This window comes from Trachypithecus francoisi, unplaced genomic scaffold, assembly GCF_009764315.1.
Source record: "Trachypithecus francoisi isolate TF-2019V2 unplaced genomic scaffold, Tfra_2.0 Lachesis_group13, whole genome shotgun sequence".
In the NCBI taxonomy this organism is placed as follows: Eukaryota; Metazoa; Chordata; class Mammalia; order Primates; family Cercopithecidae; genus Trachypithecus; species Trachypithecus francoisi.
Genome location: NW_022681458.1, coordinates 89,149,423 through 89,156,012, shown reverse-complemented (window position 1 = coordinate 89,156,012; position 6,590 = coordinate 89,149,423). Strand labels below are relative to the sequence as shown.

The 6,590-nt window shown below is 37.6% G+C and overlaps 1 pseudogene; it reads right to left on the bottom strand.

Moving 5' to 3' along the window:
• Positions 1 to 644: 644 nt before the first annotated feature.
• Positions 645 to 1,833, bottom strand: LOC117095397 (annotated as a pseudogene).
• Positions 1,834 to 6,590: the final 4,757 nt, after the last annotated feature.

Genomic DNA, 6,590 nt, shown 5'->3' with positions numbered 1-6,590 from the left:
TGTCCATTGTTGAAAGTAGGGAACTGAAATCCTCACTCTGATTGTATTGCATTTAATATCTCCCTTCAGATCCTTTAAGATTTCCTTCATATATTTAGGTGTTCCAATGTTGGGTGTATTATGTATTTACACTTGTTACATCTTCTTGATAGATTTATCCTTAAACATCATGTAATAACCTTCTTTATCTTTTTTACTGTTTTTGATTTAAAGCCTACTTTAAGTGTGGCTAACCTTGGTCTCTCTCTTTTGGGTTTCATTTACATAGAATATTATTTTTCATCCCCTCACGTTCAGTCTATGTGTGGCCTGAAATGTGAGTTGAGTCTATTTGGGTAGCATATAGTTGGGTCTTGTTTTTTAAATCAAGTCAGTATTCTATGTCTTTTTATTGGACAATTTAATTCATTGACATTCAGAGTAATTAGTGATAGGTAAGAACCTACTACTACTATTTTGTAATTTATTTTCTGATTTTTTGAGCTTTTATATTTGTTTATTATTTAATTTTAAAAACATTATTATAGTTGAATTCTAAAACAAAAACAATAGCAGGTAGTGAATACATTATGATTACAATCCTTCACTCACTCACTCACTACTGCTCATCAAGTGCCAGGAGTGAGTGTTACTCATTGGTCCTTTTATGAATTTTGGCACTGAACACCACCTCTGGGATGATGTTTATCATCCTCATATGTTTCTCCATTGTAACAGTGCTGTCTTTCCTGATTTGAATCAAAGTTCTAACTTGATCCATTTCATCAATCTCTTCTATTTCCTTCCTGTCAGGTAGAAGTTTACCCAACTGAGAGAGCTTATCATGAGAGAGAAAACCATTCTCAGGAAAGTTTACCTTGAATTTGATGATTAGGTGATGCTTTTCAAATGGTCTATGAAAAATTGGCATGACTTCATTTAGCACACATTTGATATCACCATGTTTGACAATCTGACCTGGGTGAGAGGTGACGACTAGTTCAGTAGTCAAGAGTGGATATTGGTTTTTGGAAACCACACAATATTTTAACCAGTTGTCTGTCCATAGACATAAACTAGTCTTCTTGTCAAGTAAAAACAGCATGGTCCTTTTCATCTAACTCAATTATAGTATCTCCTGGTTCCAATCCTGGTTCTTTGTCTCCTTCACTTTGAAATGTTATCTTCTGACCATCTTTCATGCCTTTGTCAACATGAACTTCTAGAATCTTTTTTCTTCAAACTGTCTTTCTTCCATTTCAGTTTTTACATCTATCTTTAGGACTGATTCATTCTCCATGACCCTGGCACTCCGTGCATGCATACAGACTAAGTATGCTGAACCATCCCAGGCCCTATCGCATGAATTCTTATTTGCAGTCCAGTAACTTGGCAATTGGGACATTATATATACTTCTCTCCTCTTTTTTTCCCCACTTCTGCCTTCACATTAGTCACAAATTACATTCTTGTGAAGTGCCAATTTTCTTGTTGTACTATCACAAACATTTTCTAAGGTTTTTGAGAGCTGATGCACAACAATGTTACTCCTTTTTTCTCTCTGCATTCTTCTTCCTCCATAAATAATTATATCGAAGATGTCCATAGGGGACCCAGAACTGCCACTTGCTCGGTCCTCTTATTTACCTGTTATCTTCCTTTGTTATGTAATTCCCTTTTCTTGGCATCAGAAATAATTTTGTGAGCTTGAGAAATCTGTTTAAACTTCTCTCCATTTGGATTTTTATCAGGTGGTACTTCAAGGCCAGTTTCCTATAAGCCTTTTTCAATTCTTCCTTAGTGGTACTTTCTTTGACCCTCTAAAAAATCATGGAAAGTGGTTTATTTCACCATTTTCTGCAGCTACAGCTAGTGAGGGGGATGAGACCAGTGTGAGAAAGCAGAAAGGACTGTAGTAGCTTTTTGAAGCTCAGGCAGCTGCCACTTCTCTGCATCTTATTGAGTCTTCTGGAAAGTTCTGCCTGGTGAACTGAAGCCCTTGTCTTTTGTCTTCTGCTTGTTTTTTATACACGTTTTTTCTTCCTCTATTGCCATTTGTGACTTAATGGTTTTCTGTAGTGAATTGTTTATATGTTTATATTTATATTTTTAAAATCTAGTATAGATTTTTGCCTTTTTGTTATAAGACTTACATAAAACACACTTATAACAATTTCAAGCTGATAACAATTTAACTTTGATTGCATTTGATTTTGTAGAGTTACAAAACTCTACACTTTTATTCTACCCACTACATTTTATGTTTTTGATGTCAAAACTTACATCATTTTATAATTTGTATTCCTTGAAAATTAAATTTTACGTATTGTTGTTTTGATGCATTTTTATTAACTATCATACTGAGATAAAATTGGTTTAAACATCACCATATCAGAGTATATTGAATACGATTCTGTATTACTTATACCATGAATTTTTTGTGCTTTTGTATGTTTAAGTTAATAATTAGTGGTCTTTGGTGCATTTTAAAGAATGTCCTCTAGTCATTCCTGTAGGGCAGGCTTAGTGTTAGTGAACTATCTTAGTGATATGGTTTGGCTATGTCTTCACCCAAATCTCACTTGAAGTGTAATAATCCTCATGTGTCAAGAGCAGGGCCAGGTGGAGATAATTGAATCATGGTGGCAGTTTTCCCCATACTGTTCTCATGATAGTGAATAAGTCTCATGAGATCTGATTGTTTTATAAATGGGAGTTCCCCTGCACATGCTCTCTTGCCTGCCACCATGTAAGACATGATTTTGCTCCTCCTTTGCCTTCTGCCATGATTGTGAGGCCTCCCCAGCCATGTGGAACTGTGAGTCAATTAAATCTCTTTTCTTTATAAATTACCCAGTCCATCATATGTCTTTATTAACAGTGTGAGAACAGACTTAATACAGTAAATTGGTACCAGGAAGTAGTGGGGTCCTACTATAAGGATACCCAAAAATGTGGAAGAGACTTTGGAACTGGGTAACAGGAAGAGGTTGAAATACATCAGAGGGCTTCGAAGAAGACAGGAAAATGTGGGAAAGTTTGGAGCTTCCTAGAGACTTGGAGGTCTCAGAAGAGGAGAGGAAGATGTGGGAAAGTTTGGAACTTCCTAGAGACTTGGAGGGCTCAGAAGAAAAGAGGAAGGTATGGGAAAGTTTAGAACTTCCTACAGACTTGTTGAATGCCTTTGACCAAAATGCTGATAGTAATATGAACAATGAAGTCCAGGCTGAGGTGTTCTCAGATGGAGATGAGGAACTTGTTGGGAACTGGAGTAAAAGGTCACTGTTGCTGTGCATAGAGATTGGTGGCATTTTCCCCATGCCCTACAAGTCTGTGGGACATTGAACTTGAGAGAGATGATTTAGGGTATCTGGTGGGAGAAATTTCTGAGCAGCAAAGCATTAAAAAAAAAAAAGCAGAGGCCAGACACAGCGGCTCATACCTGTAATCCCAGCACTTTGGGAGGCCAAGGAGGGCAGATCACCTGAGATTAGGAGTTTGAGACCAGCCTGACCAACATGGAGAAACCCCGTCTCTAGTAAAAATACAAATTAGCCACGCGTGTTGACACATGCCTGTAATCCCAGCTACTCAGAAGGCTGAGGCAGGAGAATTGCTTGAATCTGGGAGGCGGAAGTTGCAGTGAGCTGAGATCACACCATTGCATTCCAGCCTGGGCAACAAGAGCAAAATTCCATCTCAAAAATAAAATAAAATTTAAAAAAAGCATAAATGATAAAAGCTGGAAAAATTTGCAGCCTGACGATGTGATAGAAAAAGACCCATTTTCATGGGAGAAATTCAATCTGGCTGCAGAAATTGGCATAAGTAAGGAAGAGCCAAATGTTAATCAATCCAAGACAATGGGGAAAATGTCTCCAGGGCATGTCAGAGACCTTCACCTGCAGCCCCTCCCATCATAGGTCCAGAGGCCTAGAAGTAATAAATGGTTTTGCGGGTTGAGCCCAGGTCCCCCTGCTGTGTGCAGCCTAGGGACTTGGTGCCCTGCATCCCAACTGCTTCACATCCAGCCATAGCAAAAAGGGGCCAACATATGGCTCAGACCATTGCTTTAGAGGGTGCAAGTGCAACATCCATGCCTTGGCAAGTTATTCATGGTGTTGGGCCTGCAGGTGCACAGAAGTCAAGAATTGAGGTTTGGAAATCTCCACCTAGAGTGCAGAAGATGTATGGAAATCCTGGATGTCCAGGAAGAGATGTGCTGCAGGGACAGAGTCCTCATGAAGAACCTTTGTGAGAGCAGTGCAGAAGGGAAAGTGGGGTGGGAGCCCCCACACAGTCCCCATTGGTGCACTGCCTAATGGAGCTGTGAGAAGAGGGCCACTGTCCTCCAGACATCAGAATGGTAGAGCCACTGACAGCTTTCACTGTGCACCTGGAAAAGCTGCAGACAATGCCAGCCTGTGAAAGCAGCTGGGAGGTGACTGTACTCTGCAAAGCCACAGGGGTGGCACTGCCTAAGCCCATGGGAGCCCAACTCTTGCACCATTGTGACCTGGATGTAAGACAAAGAGTCAAAGTAGATAATTTTGGAACTTTAAGGTGTAATGACTGCCCCATTGGATTTTGGACTTGCATGGGACCTGTAGCCCCTTCATTTTGGCCAATTTCTCCTATTTGAAATAGGTATAATTACCCAATGACTGTACCCCAGTTGTATCTAAGAAGTAAGTAATTTTTTTTTATTTTACAGGCTCATAGGCAGAAGGGACTTGCCTTATGTCAGATGAGACTTTGGACTGTGGACTTTTGAGTTAGTGTTGAAATGAGATAAGACTTTGGGGGACTGTTGGGAAGGCATGATTGTGTTTTTAAATGTGAAAAGGGACATGAAATTTGGGAACGGTCAGGGGCAAAATGATATAGTTAGGTTGTGTCCTCATCCAAATCTCACCTTGAATTGCAATAATCCCCTCATGTCAAGGGTGGGGCCAGATAGAGATAATTGAATCATAGGGGCGGTTTCCTCCATATTATTCTAATTGTAGTCCATAAGTCTCATGAGAGCTGATGGTTTTATAAATGTGAGTCCCCCTTGACAAATTATCTTGCCTGCCACCATGTAAGACATGACTTTGCTCCTCCTTTGCCTTCTGCCATAATTGTGAGGCCTCCCCAAGCATGTGGAACTGTGAGTCACTTAAACCACCTTTCTTTATAAATTACCTAATCTCAGTTATGTCTTCATTAGCAGCATGAGAACAGACTAATACACTTGGCTTTTGTTTATCTGGAAGTCATTATTTTTGTCTTATTTCTGAAAGACAACTTTGTTGGATAAAATATTCTTTGTTGGCGTTTTTTTTTTTTTTTCTCTCCCTTTAGCTGTTTGAATATATTACTTCAGTTTTGCCGGGCTTTGAGGTTTCTGCTGAACCATTCTCTTATAACCATATTGAGACTCTTTTGTATGTGATATGTTTCTTATCTCTTGCTATTTTCATAACTTTTTTCTATGTCTTTGATAGTTGATAGTTGGTTCTTATGTGCCATGATGATCTCCTCTTTTGTTTGAATTTAATTGGAGAATTTTGGGATCCTTGCACATTAGTTGTTGGCATTGTCACTTAGATTTGGGAAATTTACAACTATTATTTCTTTAAACATGCTTTCTGGCCCTTTTATCCATCTTCTCCTTCTTAAAGTCCTACTATGCATGGATTAAGCCTCTTAATGATGTTCAGTAATATTCACAGACTTTATTCATTCTTATTTTTTCTTGGCTTATTTTAATGGTTAATTTCAGATATTCTGTCTTCTAACGTACTGATTCTTTTCTCTGCCTGATCAACCCTGTTGAAGCTTTCTATTGCACTTTTCCTTACATCCATTATATTATTTATCTCTAGGATTTCTATTTGTTAGTTTTTTAATTTTTGAAATTTCTTTGTTAGTGTTCTCATTTTGTTCATTTATTACTTTTTAATTTCACTTAATATTTTATTATTTTTTACATGTATTCTTGAAGTTATTTAAACTTCTTTAAGAGGATTATTCTTAATTCTTTGTCTGCCACTTCATAGAACTCCATTTCTTTAGAGTCATTGTTGGAGTTTTCTTGTTTCTTTTCACTTTTTTATTTATTTTATTGTTAAATTTCTCTTATTTTTTTTTAAATGTACTTTATTTTAGATTTATGGGCTATATCTGTATGCTTTTTTACATAGGTATATTGTGTACTGGTGGGGATTGGGCTTCTGGTACATTCATTAACCAAATATTGAACATTATACCCAAAAGGTAATTTTTCAAAACTCACTCCATGTCTATTATTTTGGAGTCCCTAGTGTCTATTTTTCTATCTATCTGTCTATCTATCCATCCATCAATCCATGTGTACCCATTGTTTAGCGTCTACTTATAAGTGAGAACATGAGATATTTGGTTTTCTGTTTCTGCATTATTTTGTTTAGAATAATGGCCTCTAGCTCTATCCATGTTTCTGCAAAGGACATGATTTTATTCTTTTTATGACTGGGTAGTATTCCATGGTGTATAGATACAATCTTTTCTTTATCCAGTCAATCTTTGATGGACACTTAGATTGGCTTCATGACTTCACTATTGTAAGTTGTACTGCAATGAATGTA